Source organism: Pelophylax lessonae, assembly GCF_965119305.1.
Source record: "Pelophylax lessonae genome assembly, chromosome: 12".
NCBI classification, from domain to species: domain Eukaryota; kingdom Metazoa; phylum Chordata; class Amphibia; order Anura; family Ranidae; genus Pelophylax; species Pelophylax lessonae.
The window spans coordinates 133,687,225-133,705,704 of NC_138779.1; positions in this window are offsets into that span (position 1 = coordinate 133,687,225).

An 18,480-nucleotide genomic window follows, 5' to 3' on the forward strand; every position below is an offset into this window, starting at 1 on the left:
AACTCCTCGCCTTCTCCTCCAGGCTCCGATGAAGAGGTCCATGCAACACATTTCTCACTTTCTGTCTTCAAGGTTGAGCATGCACATCAGACGGGACCCATAGTTTACAGCTTAAAGCCCGAGACATTGGTCGCTCAGCCAACACATTCCGCTGGCCAGTTCTGCACACAATAATGATGTGCTGCTTTCATTTCTCCTCAGAATGAGGGCACACAACACTTCGCTGTTCTTCTTTTTCTTTTATGGTGCAAGAATGAGCCATCAAACAGAAGTAATTTTTTGGAGCTTAAAGTCCAAAAACACACACACAGCAAACACACTCCCTCACATTCACCCCAAAATCCACAGACATTAACAAAGCAAATCCACACCCCCAGATTTCAAAATTAAAAAGCAACTCAAGTATAAATCTGAAAATGTCCTACCTTTTGAAGAGAATCAACTTCTTCCTTGCTTGTGCAGAGGAGATTCATCTAGCTCTTCTGAGGGAACTCCTCGCCTTCTCCTCCAGGCTCCAATGAAGAGGTCCATGCAACACATTTCTCACTTTCTGTCTTCAAGCTTGAGCATGCACATCAGACGGGACCCATAGTTTACAGCTTAAAGCCCAAGACATTGGTCGCTCAGCCAACACATTCCGCTGGCCAGTTCTGCACACAATAATGATGTGCTGCTTTCATTTCTCCTCAGAATGAGGGCACACAACACTTCGCTGTTCTTCTTTTTCTTTTATTGTGCAAGAATGCGCCATCAGACAGAAGTAATTTTTTGGAGCTTAAAGTCCAAAAACAGACACACAGCAAACACACTCCCTCACATTCACGCCAAAATCCACAGACATTAACACAGCAAATCCACACCCCCAGTCAAAATTAAAAAGCAACTCAAGTATAAATCTGAAAATGTCCTACCTTTTGAAGAGAATCAACTTCTTCCTTGCTTGTGCAGAGGAGATACATCTAGCTCTTCTGAGGGAACTCCTCGCCTTCTCCTCCAGGCTCCCATGAAGAGGTCCGTGCAACACATTTTTCACTTTCTGTCTTCAAGCTTGAGCATGCACATCCGACGGGACCAATAGTTTACAGCTTAAAGCCCGACACATTGGTCGCTCAGCCAACACATTCAGCTGGCCAGTACTGCACACAATAATGATGTTCTGCTTTCATTTCTCCTCAGAATGAGGGCACACAACACTTCGCTGTTCTTCTTTTTCTTTTATTGTGCAAGAATGAGCCATCAGACAGAAGTAATTTTTTGGAGCTTAAAGTCCAAAAACACACACACAGCAAACACATTCCCTCACATTCACCCCAAAATCCACAGACATTAACACAGCAAATACACACCCCCAGATTTCAAAATTAAAAAGCAACTCAAGTATAAATCTGAAAATGTCCTACCTTTTGAAGAGAATCAACTTCTTCCTTGCTTGTGCAGAGGAGATTCCTCTAGCTCTTCTGAGGGAACTCCTTGCCTTCTCCTCCAGGCTCCGATGAAGAGGTCCATGCAACACATTTCTCACTTTCTGTCTTCAAGCTTGAGCATGCACATCAGACGGGACCCATAGTTTACAGCTTAAAGCCCGAGACATTGGTCGCTCAGCCAACACATTCAGCTGGCCAGTTCTGCACACAATAATGATGTTCTGCTTTCATTTCTCCTCAGAATGAGGGCACACAACACTTCGCTGTTCTTCTTTTTCTTTTATTGTGCAAGAATGAGCCATCAGACAGAAGTAATTTTTTGGAGCTTAAAGTCCAAAAACACACACACAGCAAACACACTCCCTCACATTCACCCCAAAATCCACAGACATTAACACAGCAAATCCACACCCCCAGATTTCAAAATTAAAAAGCAACTCAAGTATAAATCTGAAAATGTCCTACCTTTAGAAGAGAATCAACGTCTTCCTTGCTTGTGCAGAGGAGATTCATCTAGCTCTTCTGAGGGAACTCCTCGCCTTCTCCTCCAGGCTCCGATGAAGAGGTCCATGCAACACATTTCTCACTTTCTGTCTTCAAGCTTGAGCATGCACATCAGACGGGACCCATAGTTTATAGCTTAAAGCTCGAGACATTGGTCGCTCAGCCAACACATTCCGCTGGCCAGTTCTGCACACAATAATGATGTGCTGCTTTCATTTCTCCTCAGAATGAGGGCACACAACACTTCGCTGTTCTTCTTTTTCTTTTATTGTGCAAGAATGCGCCATCAGACAGAAGTAATTTATTGGAGCTTAAAGTCCAAAAACACACACACAGCAAACACACTCCCTCACATTCACCCCAAAATCCACAGACATTAACACAGCAAATGCACACCCCCAGATTTCAAAATTAAAAAGCAACTCAAGTATAAATCTGAAAATGTCCTACCTTTTGAAGAGAATCAACGTCTTCCTTGCTTGTGCAGAGGAGATTCATCTAGCTCTTCTGAGGGAACTCCTCGCCTTCTCCTCCAGGCTCCGATGAAGAGGTCCATGCAACACATTTCTCACTTTCTGTCTTCAAGCTTGAGCATGCACATCAGACGGGACCCATAGTTTACAGCTTAAAGCCCAAGACATTGGTCGCTCAGCCAACACATTCCGCTGGCCAGTTCTGCACACAATAATGATGTGCTGCTTTCATTTCTCCTCAGAATGAGGGCACACAACACTTCGCTGTTCTTCTTTTTCTTTTAATGTGCAAGAATGCGCCATCAGACAGAAGTAATTTTTTGGAGCTTAAAGTCCAAAAACACACACACAGCAAACACACTCCCTCACATTCACCCCAAAATCCACAGAAATTAACACAGCAAATCCACACCCCCAGATTTCAAAATTAAAAAGCAACTCAAGTATAAATCTGAAAATGTCCTACCTTTTGAAGAGAATCAACTTCTTCCTTGCTTGTGCAGAGGAGATTCATCTAGCCCTTCTGAGGGAACTCCTCGCCTTCTCCTCCAGGCTCCAATGAAGAGGTCCATGCAACACATTTCTCACTTTCTGTCTTCAAGGTTGAGCATGCACATCAGACGGGACCCATAGTTTACAGCTTAAAGCCCGAGACATTGGTCGCTCAGCCAACACATTCCGCTGGCCAGTTCTGCACACAATAATGATGTGCTGCTTTCATTTCTCCTCAGAATGAGGGCACACAACACTTCGCTGTTCTTCTTTTTCTTTTATGGTGCAAGAATGAGCCATCAGACAGAAGTAATTTTTTGGAGCTTAAAGTTCAAAAACACACACACAGCAAACACACTCCCTCACATTCACCCCAAAATCCACAGACATTAACACAGCAAATCCACACCCCCAGATTTCAAAATTAAAAAGCAACTCAAGTATAAATCTGAAAATGTCCTACCTTTTGAAGAGAATCAACTTCTTCCTTGCTTGTGCAGAGGAGATTCATCTAGCTCTTCTGAGGGAACTCCTCGCCTTCTCCTCCAGACTCCGATGAAGAGGTCCATGCAACACATTTCTCACTTTCTGTCTTCAAGCTTGAGCATGCACATCAGACGGGACCCATAGTTTACAGCTTAAAGCCCAAGACATTGGTCGCTCAGCCAACACATTCCGCTGGCCAGTTCTGCACACAATAATGATGTGCTGCTTTCATTTCTCCTCAGAATGAGGGCACACAACACTTCGCTGTTCTTCTTTTTCTTTTATTGTGCAAGAATGCGCCATCAGACAGAAGTAATTTTTTGGAGCTTAAAGTCCAAAAACAGACACACAGCAAACACACTCCCTCACAATCACGCCAAAATCCACAGACATTAACACAGCAAATCCACACCCCCAGTCAAAATTAAAAAGCAACTCAAGTATAAATCTGAAAATGTCCTACCTTTTGAAGAGAATCAACTTCTTCCTTGCTTGTGCAGAGGAGATACATCTAGCTCTTCTGAGGGAACTCCTCGCCTTCTCCTCCAGGCTCCGATGAAGAGGTCCATGCAACACATTTCTCACTTTCTGTCTTCAAGCTTGAGCATGCACATCAGACGGGACCCATAGTTTACAGCTTAAAGCCCAAGACATTGGTCGCTCAGCCAACACATTCAGCTGGCCAGTTCTGCACACAATAATGATGTGCTGCTTTCATTTATCCTCAGAATGAGGGCACACAACACTTCACTGTTCTTCTTTTTCTTTTATGGTGCAAGAATGCGCCGTCAGACAGAAGTAATTTTTTGGAGCTTAAAGTCCAAAAACACACACACAGCAAACACACTCCCTCACATTCACCCCAAAATCCACAGACATTAACACAGCAAATCCACACCCCCAGATTTCAAAATTAAAAAGCAACTCAAGTATAAATCTGAAAATGTCCTACCTTTAGAAGAGAATCAACGTCTTCCTTGCTTGTGCAGAGGAGATTCATCTAGCTCTTCTGAGGGAACTCCTCGCCTTCTCCTCCAGGCTCCGATGAAGAGGTCCATGCAACACATTTCTCACTTTCTGTCTTCAAGCTTGAGCATGCACATCAGACGGGACCCATAGTTTACAGCTTAAAGCTCGAGACATTGGTCGCTCAGCCAACACATTCCGCTGGCCAGTTCTGCACACAATAATGATGTGCTGCTTTCATTTCTCCTCAGAATGAGGGCACACAACACTTCGCTGTTCTTCTTTTTCTTTTATTGTGCAAGAATGCGCCATCAGACAGAAGTAATTTATTGGAGCTTAAAGTCCAAAAACACACACACAGCAAACACACTCCCTCACATTCACCCCCAAATCCACAGACATTAACACAGCAAATCCACACCCCCAGATTTGAAAATTAAAAAGCAACTCAAGTATAAATCTGAAAATGTCCTACCTTTTGAAGAGAATCAACTTCTTCCTTGCTTGTGCAGAGGAGATTCATCTAGCTCTTCTGAGGGAACTCCTCGCCTTCTCCTCCAGGCTCCAATGAAGAGGTCCATGCAACACATTTCTCACTTTCTGTCTTCAAGCTTGAGCATGCACATCAGACGGGACCCATAGTTTACAGCTTAAAGCCCGAGACATTGGTCGCTCAGCCAACACATTCAGCTGGCCAGTTCTGCACACAATAATGATGTGCTGCTTTCATTTCTCCTCAGAATGAGGGCACACAACACTTCGCTGTTCTTCTTTTTCTTTTATGGTGCAAGAATGCGCCATCAGACAGAAGTAATTTTTTGGAGCTTAAAGTCCAAAAACACACACACACAGCAAACACACTCCCTCACATTCACCCCAAAATCCACAGACATTAACACAGCAAATCCACACCCCCAGATTTCAAAATTAAAAAGCAACTCAAGTATAAATCTGAAAATGTCCTACCTTTTGAAGAGAATCAACTTCTTCCTTGCTTGTGCAGAGGAGATTTATCTAGCTCTTCTGAGGGAACTCCTCGCCTTCTCCTCCAGGCTCCGATGAAGAGGTCCATGCAACACATTTCTCACTTTCTGTCTTCAAGCTTGAGCATGCACATCAGACGGGACCCATAGTTTACAGCTTAAAGCCCAAGACATTGGTCGCTCAGCCAACACATTCCGCTGGCCAGTTCTGCACACAATAATGATGTGCTGCTTTCATTTCTCCTCAGAATGAGGGCACACAACACTTCGCTGTTCTTCTTTTTCTTTTAATGTGCAAGAATGCGCCATCAGACAGAAGTAATTTTTTGGAGCTTAAAGTCCAAAAACACACACACAGCAAACACACTCCCTCACATTCACCCCAAAATCCACAGAAATTAACACAGCAAATCCACACCCCCAGATTTCAAAATTAAAAAGCAACTCAAGTATAAATCTGAAAATGTCCTACCTTTTGAAGAGAATCAACTTCTTCCTTGCTTGTGCAGAGGAGATTCATCTAGCCCTTCTGAGGGAACTCCTCGCCTTCTCCTCCAGGCTCCGATGAAGAGGTCCATGCAACACATTTCTCACTTTCTGTCTTCAAGGTTGAGCATGCACATCAGACGGGACCCATAGTTTACAGCTTAAAGCCCGAGACATTGGTCGCTCAGCCAACACATTCCGCTGGCCAGTTCTGCACACAATAATGATGTGCTGCTTTCATTTCTCCTCAGAATGAGGGCACACAACACTTCGCTGTTCTTCTTTTTCTTTTATGGTGCAAGAATGAGCCATCAGACAGAAGTAATTTTTTGGAGCTTAAAGTTCAAAAACACACACACAGCAAACACACTCCCTCACATTCACCCCAAAATCCACAGACATTAACAAAGCAAATCCACACCCCCAGATTTCAAAATTAAAAAGCAACTCAAGTATAAATCTGAAAATGTCCTACCTTTTGAAGAGAATCAACTTCTTTCTTGCTTGTGCAGAGGAGATTCATCTAGCTCTTCTGAGGGAACTCCTCGCCTTCTCCTCCAGGCTCCGATGAAGAGGTCCATGCAACACATTTCTCACTTTCTGTCTTCAAGCTTGAGCATGCACATCAGACGGGACCCATAGTTTACAGCTTAAAGCCCAAGACATTGGTCGCTCAGCCAACACATTCCGCTGGCCAGTTCTGCACACAATAATGATGTGCTGCTTTCATTTCTCCTCAGAATGAGGGCACACAACACTTCGCTGTTCTTCTTTTTCTTTTATTGTGCAAGAATGCGCCATCAGACAGAAGTAATTTTTTGGAGCTTAAAGTCCAAAAACAGACACACAGCAAACACACTCCCTCACATTCACGCCAAAATCCACAGACATTAACACAGCAAATCCACACCCCCAGTCAAAATTAAAAAGCAACTCAAGTATAAATCTGAAAATGTCCTACCTTTTGAAGAGAATCAACTTCTTCCTTGCTTGTGCAGAGGAGATACATCTAGCTCTTCTGAGGGAACTCCTCGCCTTCTCCTCCAGGCTCCGATGAAGAGGTCCATGCAACACATTTCTCACTTTCTGTCTTCAAGCTTGAGCATGCACATCAGACGGGACCCATAGTTTACAGCTTAAAGCCCAAGACATTGGTCGCTCAGCCAACACATTCAGCTGGCCAGTTCTGCACACAATAATGATGTGCTGCTTTCATTTCTTCTCAGAATGAGGGCACACAACACTTCGCTGTTCTTCTTTTTCTTTTATGGTGCAAGAATGCGCCGTCAGACAGAAGTAATTTTTTGGAGCTTAAAGTCCAAAAACACACACACAGCAAACACACTCCCTCACATTCACCCCAAAATCCACAGACATTAACACAGCAAATACACACCCCCAGATTTCAAAATTAAAAAGCAACTCAAGTATAAATCTGAAAATGTCCTACCTTTTGAAGAGAATCAACTTCTTCCTTGCTTGTGCAGAGGAGATTCCTCTAGCTCTTCTGAGGGAACTCCTTGCCTTCTCCTCCAGGCTCCGATGAAGAGGTCCATGCAACAAATTTCTCACTTTCTGTCTTCAAGCTTGAGCATGCACATCAGACGGGACCCATAGTTTACAGCTTAAAGCCCGAGACATTGGTCGCTCAGCCAACACATTCAGCTGGCCAGTTCTGCACACAATAATGATGTTCTGCTTTCATTTCTCCTCAGAATGAGGGCACACAACACTTCGCTGTTCTTCTTTTTCTTTTATTGTGCAAGAATGAGCCATCAGACAGAAGTAATTTTTTGGAGCTTAAAGTCCAAAAACACACACACAGCAAACACACTCCCTCACATTCACCCCAAAATCCACAGACATTAACACAGCAAATCCACACCCCCAGATTTCAAAATTAAAAAGCAACTCAAGTATAAATCTGAAAATGTCCTACCTTTAGAAGAGAATCAACGTCTTCCTTGCTTGTGCAGAGGAGATTCATCTAGCTCTTCTGAGGGAACTCCTCGCCTTCTCCTCCAGGCTCCGATGAAGAGGTCCATGCAACACATTTCTCACTTTCTGTCTTCAAGCTTGAGCATGCACATCAGACGGGACCCATAGTTTACAGCTTAAAGCTCGAGACATTGGTCGCTCAGCCAACACATTCCGCTGGCCAGTTCTGCACACAATAATGATGTGCTGCTTTCATTTCTCCTCAGAATGAGGGCACACAACACTTCGCTGTTCTTCTTTTTCTTTTATTGTGCAAGAATGCGCCATCAGACAGAAGTAATTTATTGGAGCTTAAAGTCCAAAAACACACACACAGCAAACACACTCCCTCACATTCACCCCCAAATCCACAGACATTAACACAGCAAATCCACACCCCCAGATTTGAAAATTAAAAAGCAACTCAAGTATAAATCTGAAAATGTCCTACCTTTTGAAGAGAATCAACTTCTTCCTTGCTTGTGCAGAGGAGATTCATCTAGCTCTTCTGAGGGAACTCCTCGCCTTCTCCTCCAGGCTCCAATGAAGAGGTCCATGCAACACATTTCTCACTTTCTGTCTTCAAGCTTGAGCATGCACATCAGACGGGACCCATAGTTTACAGCTTAAAGCCCGAGACATTGGTCGCTCAGCCAACACATTCAGCTGGCCAGTTCTGCACACAATAATGATGTGCTGCTTTCATTTCTCCTCAGAATGAGGGCACACAACACTTCGCTGTTCTTCTTTTTCTTTTATGGTGCAAGAATGCGCCATCAGACAGAAGTAATTTTTTGGAGCTTAAAGTCCAAAAACACACACACACAGCAAACACACTCCCTCACATTCACCCCAAAATCCACAGACATTAACACAGCAAATCCACACCCCCAGATTTCAAAATTAAAAAGCAACTCAAGTATAAATCTGAAAATGTCCTACCTTTTGAAGAGAATCAACTTCTTCCTTGCTTGTGCAGAGGAGATTCATCTAGCTCTTCTGAGGGAACTCCTTGCCTTCTCCTCCAGGCTCCCATGAAGAGGTCCGTGCAACACATTTCTCACTTTCTGTCTTCAAGCTTGAGCATGCACATCAGATGGTACCCATAGTTTACAGCTTAAAGCCAGAGACATTGGTCGTTCAGCCAACACATTCCGCTGGCCAGTACTGCACATAATAATGATGTGCTGCTTTCATTTCTCCTCAGAATGAGGGCACACAACACTTCGCTGTTCTTCTTTTTCTTTTATTGTGCAAGAATGCGCCATCAGACAGAAGTAATTTTTTGGAGCTTAAAGTCCAAAAACACACACACAGCAAACACACTCCCTCACATTCACGCCAAAATCCACAGACATTAACACAGCAAATCCACACCCCCAGTCAAAATTAAAAAGCAACTCAAGTATAAATCTGAAAATGTCCTACCTTTAGAAGAGAATCAACTTCTTCCTTGCTTGTGCAGAGGAGATTCATCTAGCTCTTCTGAGGGAACTCCTCGCCTTCTCCTCCAGGCTCCGATGAAGAGGTCCATGCAACACATTTCTCACTTTCTGTCTTCAAGCTTGAGCATGCACATCAGACGGGACCCATAGTTTACAGCTTAAAGCTCGAGACATTGGTCGCTCAGCCAACACATTCCGCTGGCCAGTTCTGCACACAATAATGATGTGCTGCTTTCATTTCTCCTCAGAATGAGGGCACACAACACTTCGCTGTTCTTCTTTTTCTTTTATTGTGCAAGAATGCGCCATCAGACAGAAGTAATTTATTGGAGCTTAAAGTCCAAAAACACACACACAGCAAACACACTCCCTCACATTCACCCCCAAATCCACAGAAATTAACACAGCAAATCCACACCCCCAGATTTCAAAATTAAAAAGCAACTCAAGTATAAATCTGAAAATGTCCTACCTTTTGAAGAGAATCAACTTCTTCTTTGCTTGTGCAGAGGAGATTCATCTAGCTCTTCTGAGGGAACTCCTCGCCTTCTCCTCCAGGCTCCGATGAAGAGGTCCATGCAACACATTTCTCACTTTCTGTCTTCAAGGTTGAGCATGCACATCAGACGGGACCCATAGTTTACAGCTTAAAGCCCGAGACATTGGTCGCTCAGCCAACACATTCAGCTGGCCAGTTCTGCACACAATAATTATGTGCTGCTTTCATTTCTCCTCAGAATGAGGGCACACAACACTTCACTGTTCTTCTTTTTCTTTTATGGTGCAAGAATAAGCCATCAGACAGAAGTAATTTTTTGGAGCTTAAAGTCCAAAAACACACACACAGCAAACACACTCCCTCACATTCACGCCAAAATCCACAGACATTAACACAGCAAATCCACACCCCCAGTCAAAATTAAAAAGCAACTCAAGTATAAATCTGAAAATGTCCTACCTTTTGAAGAGAATCAACTTCTTCCTTGCTTGTGCAGCGGAGATTCATCTAGCTCTTCTGAGGGAACTCCTCGCCTTCTCCTCCAGGCTCCGATGAAGAGGTCCATGCAATACATTTCTCACTTTCTGTCTTCAAGCTTGAGCATGCACATCAGACGGGACCCATAGTTTACAGCTTAAAGCCCGAGACATTGGTCGCTCAGCCAACACATTCATCTGGCCAGTTCTGCACACAATAATGATGTGCTGCTTTCATTTCTCCTCAAAATGAGGGCACACAACACTTTGCTGTTCTTCTTTTTCTTTTATGGTGCAAGAATGCGCCATCAGACAGAAGTAATTTTTTGGAGCTTAAAGTCCAAAAACACACACACAGCAAACACACTCCCTCACATTCACCCCAAAATCCACAGACATTAACACAGCAAATCCACACCCCAAGATTTCAAAATTAAAAAGCAACTCAAGTATAAATCTGAAAATGTCCTACCTTTTGAAGAGAATGAACTATTCCTTGCTTGTGCAGAGGAGATTCATCTAGCTCTTCTGAGGGAACTCCTCACCTTCTCCTCTAGGCTCCGATGAAGAGGTCCGTGCAACACATTTCTCACTTTCTGTCTTCAAGCTTGAGCATGCACATCAGATGGTACCCATAGTTTACAGCTTAAAGCCAGAGACATTGGTCGTTCAGCCAACACATTCCGCTGGCCAGTTCTGCACATAATAATGATGTGCTGCTTTCATTTCTCCTCAGAATGAGGGCACACAACACTTCGCTGTTCTTCTTTTTCTTTTATTGTGCAAGAATGCGCCATCAGACAGAAGTAATTTTTTGGAGCTTAAAGTCCAAAAACACACACACAGCAAACACACTCCCTCACATTCACGCCAAAATCCACAGACATTAACACAGCAAATCCACACCCCCAGTCAAAATTAAAAAGCAACTCAAGTATAAATCTGAAAATGTCCTACCTTTAGAAGAGAATCAACTTCTTCCTTGCTTGTGCAGAGGAGATTCATCTAGCTCTTCTGAGGGAACTCCTCGCCTTCTCCAGGCTCCGATGAAGAGGTCCATGCAACACATTTCTCACTTTCTGTCTTCAAGCTTGAGCATGCACATCAGACGGGACCCATAGTTTACAGCTTAAAGCTCGAGACATTGGTCGCTCAGCCAACACATTCCGCTGGCCAGTTCTGCACACAATAATGATGTGCTGCTTTCATTTCTCCTCAGAATGAGGGCACACAACACTTCGCTGTTCTTCTTTTTCTTTTATTGTGCAAGAATACGCCATCAGACAGAAGTAATTTATTGGAGCTTAAAGTCCAAAAACACACACACAGCAAACACACTCCCTCACATTCACCCCCAAATCCACAGACATTAACACAGCAAATCCACACCCCCAGATTTGAAAATTAAAAAGCAACTCAAGTATAAATCTGAAAATGTCCTACCTTTTGAAGAGAATCAACTTCTTCCTTACTTGTGCAGAGGAGATTCATCTAGCTCTTCTGAGGGAACTCCTTGCCTTCTCCTCCAGGCTCCCATGAAGAGGTCCGTGCAATACATTTCTCACTTTCTGTCTTCAAGCTTGAGCATGCACATCAGACGGGACCCATAGTTTACAGCTTAAAGCCCGAGACATTGGTCCCTCAGCCAACACATTCATCTGGCCAGTTCTGCACACAATAATTATGTGCTGCTTTCATTTCTCCTCAGAATGAGGGCACACAACACTTCGCTGTTCTTCTTTTTCTTTTATTGTGCAAGAATGCGCCATCAGACAGAAGTAATTTATTGGAGCTTAAAGTCAAAAAACACACACACAGCAAACACACTCCCTCACATTCACCCCAAAATCCACAGACATTAACACAGCAAATCCACACCCCCAGATTTCAAAATTAAAAAGCAACTCAAGTATAAATCTGAAAATGTCCTACCTTTTGAAGAGAATTAACTATTCCTTGCTTGTGCAGAGGAGATTCATCTAGCTCTTCTGAGGGAACTCCTCACCTTCTCCTCCAGGCTCCGATGAAGAGGTCCGTGCAACACATTTCTCACTTTCTGTCTTCAAGCTTGAGCATGCACATCAGATGGGACCCATAGTTTACAGCTTAAAGCCAGAGACATTGGTCGCTCAGCCAACACATTCCGCTGGCCAGTTCTGCACACAATAATGATGTGCTGCTTTCATTTCTCCTCAGAATGAGGGAACACAACACTTTGCTGTTCTTCTTTTTCTTTTATTGTGCAAGAATTCGCCATCAGACAGAAGTAATTTTTTGGAGCTTAAAGTCCAAAAAACACACTTACAGCAAACAAACTCCCTAACATTCACCCCAAAATCCACAGACATTAACCCAGCAAATCCACACCCCCAGATTTCAAAATTAAAAAGCAACTCAAGTATAAATCTGAAAATGTCCTACCTTTTGAAGAGAATCAACTTCTTCCTTGCTCGTGTAGAGGAGATTCATCTAGCTCTTCTGAGGGTACTCCTCGCCTTCTCCTCCAGGCTCTGATGAAGAGGTCCATGCAACACATTTCTCCCTTTCTGTCTTCAAGGTTGAGCATGCACATCAGATGGTACCCATAGTTTTAAGCTTAAAGCCCGAGACATTGGTCGCTCAGCCAACACATTCCGCTGGCCAGTTCTACACACAATAATGATGTTCTGCTTTCAAATTTCCTCAGAATGAGGGCACACAACTCTTCACTGTTCTTCTTTTTCTTTTATGGTGCAAGATTGCGCCATCAGACAGAAGTAATTTTTTAGAGCTTAAAGTCCAAAAACACACACACAGCAAACACACTCCCTCACATTCACCCCAAAATCCACAGACATTAACACAGCAAATCCACACCCCCAGATTTCAAAATTAAAAAGCAACTCAAGTATAAATCTGAAAATGTCCTACCTTTTGAAGAGAATCAACTTCTTCCTTGCTTGTGCAGAGGAGATTCATCTAGCTCTTCTGAGGGAACTCCTCGCCTTCTCCTCCAGGCTCCGATGAAGAGGTCCGTGCAACACATTTCTCACTTTCTGTCTTCAAGCTTGAGCATGCACATCAGATGGTACCCATAGTTTACAGCTTAAAGCCAGAGACATTGGTCGCTCAGCCAACATATTCAGCTGGCCAGTTCTGCACACAATAATGATGCGCTGCTTTCATTTCTCCTCAGAATGAGGGCACAGAACACTTCGCTGTTCTTCTTTTTCTTTTATTGTGCAAGAATGCGCCATCAGACAGAAGTAATTTTTTGGAGCTTAAAGTCCAAAAACACACACACACAGCAAACACACTCCCTCACATTCACCCCAAAATCCACAGACATTAACACAGCAAATGCACACCCCCAGATTTCAAAATTAAAAAGCAACTCAAGTATAAATCTGAAAATGTCCTACCTTTTGAAGAGAATCAACTTCTTCCTTGCTTGTGCAGAGGAGATTTATCTAGCTCTTCTGAGGGAACTCCTCGCCTTCTCCTCCAGGCTCCGATGAAGAGGTCCATGCAACACATTTCTCACTTTCTGTCTTCAAGCTTGAGCATGCACATCAGACGGGACCCATAGTTTACAGCTTAAAGCCCAAGACATTGGTCGCTCAGCCAACACATTCCGCTGGCCAGTTCTGCACACAATAATGATGTGCTGCTTTCATTTCTCCTCAGAATGAGGGCACACAACACTTCGCTGTTCTTCTTTTTCTTTTAATGTGCAAGAATGCACCATCAGACAGAAGTAATTTTTTGGAGCTTAAAGTCCAAAAACACACACACAGCAAACACACTCCCTCACATTCACCCCAAAATCCACAGAAATTAACACAGCAAATCCACACCCCCAGATTTCAAAATTAAAAAGCAACTCAAGTATAAATCTGAAAATGTCCTACCTTTTGAAGAGAATCAACTTCTTCCTTGCTTGTGCAGAGGAGATTCATCTAGCTCTTCTGAGGGAACTCCTCGCCTTCTCCTCCAGGCTCCGATGAAGAGGTCCATGCAACACATTTCTCACTTTCTGTCTTCAAGGTTGAGCATGCACATCAGACGGGACCCATAGTTTACAGCTTAAAGCCCGAGACATTGGTCGCTCAGCCAACACATTCCGCTGGCCAGTTCTGCACACAATAATGATGTGCTGCTTTCATTTCTCCTCAGAATGAGGGCACACAACACTTCGCTGTTCTTCTTTTTCTTTTATGGTGCAAGAATGAGCCATCAGACAGAAGTAATTTTTTGGAGCTTAAAGTCCAAAAACACACACACAGCAAACACACTCCCTCACATTCACCCCAAAATCCACAGACATTAACAAAGCAAATCCACACCCCCAGATTTCAAAATTAAAAAGCAACTCAAGTATAAATCTGAAAATGTCCTACCTTTTGAAGAGAATCAACTTCTTCCTTGCTTGTGCAGAGGAGATTCATCTAGCTCTTCTGAGGGAACTCCTCGCCTTCTTCTCCAGGCTCCGATGAAGAGGTCCATGCAACACATTTCTCACTTTCTGTCTTCAAGCTTGAGCATGCACATCAGACGGGACCCATAGTTTACAGCTTAAAGCCCGAGACATTGGTCGTTCAGCCAACACATTCCTCTGGCCAGTTCTGCACACAATAATGATGTGCTGCTTTCATTTCTCCTCAGAATGAGGGCACACAACACTTCGCTGTTCTTCTTTTTCTTTTATTGTGCAAGAATGCGCCATCAGACAGAAGTAATTTTTTGGAGCTTAAAGTCCAAAAACAGACACACAGCAAACACACTCCCTCACATTCACGCCAAAATCCACAGACATTAACAGAGCAAATCCACACCCCCAGTCAAAATTAAAAAGCAACTCAAGTATAAATCTGAAAATGTCCTACCTTTTGAAGAGAATCAACTTCTTCCTTGCTTGTGCAGAGGAGATACATCTAGCTCTTCTGAGGGAACTCCTCGCCTTCTCCTCCAGGCTCCGATGAAGAGGTCCATGCAACACATTTCTCACTTTCTGTCTTCAAGCTTGAGCATGCACATCAGACGGGACCCATAGTTTACAGCTTAAAGCCCAAGACATTGGTCGCTCAGCCAACACATTCAGCTGGCCAGTTCTGCACACAATAATGATGTGCTGCTTTCATTTCTCCTCAGAATGAGGGCACACAACACTTCGCTGTTCTTCTTTTTCTTTTATGGTGCAAGAATGCGCCGTCAGACAGAAGTAATTTTTTGGAGCTTAAAGTCCAAAAACACACACACAGCAAACACACTCCCTCACATTCACCCCAAAATCCACAGACATTAACACAGCAAATCCACACCCCCAGATTTCAAAATTAAAAAGCAACTCAAGTATAAATCTGAAAATGTCCTACCTTTTGAAGAGAATCAACTTCTTCCTTGCTTGTGCAGAGGAGATTCATCTAGCTCTTCTGAGGGAACTCCTTGCCTTCTCCTCCAGGCTCCCATGAAGAGGTCCGTGCAACACATTTTTCACTTTCTGTCTTCAAGCTTGAGCATGCACATCCGACGGGACCAATAGTTTACAGCTTAAAGCCCGACACATTGGTCGCTCAGCCAACACATTCAGCTGGCCAGTACTGCACACAATAATGATGTTCTGCTTTCATTTCTCCTCAGAATGAGGGCACACAACACTTCGCTGTTCTTCTTTTTCTTTTATTGTGCAAGAATGAGCCATCAGACAGAAGTAATTTTTTGGAGCTTAAAGTCCAAAAACACACACACAGCAAACACATTCCCTAACATTCACCCCAAAATCCACAGACATTAACACAGCAAATACACACCCCCAGATTTCAAAATTAAAAAGCAACTCAAGTATAAATCTGAAAATGTCCTACCTTTTGAAGAGAATCAACTTCTTCCTTGCTTGTGCAGAGGAGATTCCTCTAGCTCTTCTGAGGGAACTCCTTGCCTTCTCCTCCAGGCTCCGATGAAGAGGTCCGTGCAACACATTTCTCACTTTCTGTCTTCAAGCTTGAGCATGCACATCAGACGGGACCCATAGTTTACAGCTTAAAGCCCGAGACATTGGTCGCTCAGCCAACACATTCAGCTGGCCAGTTCTGCACACAATAATGATGTTCTGCTTTCATTTCTCCTCAGAATGAGGGCACACAACACTTCGCTGTTCTTCTTTTTCTTTTATTGTGCAAGAATGAGCCATCAGACAGAAGTAATTTTTTGGAGCTTAAAGTCCAAAAACACACACACAGCAAACACACTCCCTCACATTCACCCCAAAATCCACAGACATTAACACAGCAAATCCACACCCCCAGATTTCAAAATTAAAAAGCAACTCAAGTATAAATCTGAAAATGTCCTACCTTTAGAAGAGAATCAACTTCTTCCTTGCTTGTGCAGAGGAGATTCATCTAGCTCTTCTGAGGGAACTCCTCGCCTTCTCCTCCAGGCTCCGATGAAGAGGTCCATGCAACACATTTCTCACTTTCTGTCTTCAAGCTTGAGCATGCACATCAGACGGGACCCATAGTTTACAGCTTAAAGCTCGAGACATTGGTCGCTCAGCCAACACATTCCGCTGGCCAGTTCTGCACACAATAATGATGTGCTGCTTTCATTTCTCCTCAGAATGAGGGCACACAACACTTCGCTGTTCTTCTTTTTCTTTTATTGTGCAAGAATGCGCCATGAGACAGAAGTAATTTATTGGAGCTTAAAGTCCAAAAACACACACACAGCAAACACACTCCCTCACATTCACCCCCAAATCCACAGACATTAACACAGCAAATACACACCCCCAGATTTGAAAATTAAAAAGCAACTCAAGTATAAATCTGAAAATGTCCTACCTTTTGAAGAGAATCAACTTCTTCCTTGCTTGTGCAGAGGAGATTCATCTAGCTCTTCTGAGGGAACTCCTCGCCTTCTCCTCCAGGCTCCAATGAAGAGGTCCATGCAACACATTTCTCACTTTCTGTCTTCAAGCTTGAGCATGCACATCAGACGGGACCCATAGTTTACAGCTTAAAGCCCGAGACATTGGTCGCTCAGCCAACACATTCAGCTGGCCAGTTCTGCACACAATAATGATGTGCTGCTTTCATTTCTCCTCAGAATGAGGGCACACAACACTTCGCTGTTCTTCTTTTTCTTTTATTGTGCAAGAATGCGCCATCAGACAGAAGTAATTTATTGGAGCTTAAAGTCCAAAAACACACACACAGCAAACACACTCCCTCACATTCACCCCCAAATCCACAGACATTAACACAGCAAATCCACACCCCCAGATTTGAAAATTAAAAAGAAACTCAAGTATAAATCTGAAAATGTCCTACCTTTTGAAGAGAATCAACTTCTTCCTTGCTTGTGCAGAGGAGATTCATCTAGCTCTTCTGAGGGAACTCCTCGCCTTCTCCTCCAGGCTCCAATGAAGAGGTCCATGCAACACATTTCTCACTTTCTGTCTTCAAGCTTGAGCATGCACATCAGACGGGACCCATAGTTTACAGCTTAAAGCCCGAGACATTGGTCGCTCAGCCAACACATTCAGCTGGCCAGTACTGCACACAATAATGATGTTCTGCTTTCATTTCTCCTCAGAATGAGGGCACACAACACTTCGCTGTTCTTCTTTTTCTTTTATTGTGCAAGAATGAGCCATCAGACAGAAGTAATTTTTTGGAGCTTAAAGTCCAAAAACACACACACAGCAAACACACTCCCTCACATTCACCCCAAAATCCACAGACATTAACAAAGCAAATCCACACCCCCAGATTTCAAAATTAAAAAGCAACTCAAGTATAAATCTGAAAATGTCCTACCTTTTGAAGAGAATCAACTTCTTCCTTGCTTGTGCAGAGGAGATTCATCTAGCTCTTCTGAGGGAACTCCTCGCCTTCTTCTCCAGGCTCCGATGAAGAGGTCCATGCAACACATTTCTCACTTTCTGTCTTCAAGCTTGAGCATGCACATCAGACGGGACCCATAGTTTACAGCTTAAAGCCCGAGACATTGGTCGTTCAGCCAACACATTCCTCTGGCCAGTTCTGCACACAATAATGATGTGCTGCTTTCATTTCTCCTCAGAATGAGGGCACACAACACTTCGCTGTTCTTCTTTTTCTTTTATTGTGCAAGAATGCGCCATCAGACAGAAGTAATTTTTTGGAGCTTAAAGTCCAAAAACAGACACACAGCAAACACACTCCCTCACATTCACGCCAAAATCCACAGACATTAACAGAGCAAATCCACACCCCCAGTCAAAATTAAAAAGCAACTCAAGTATAAA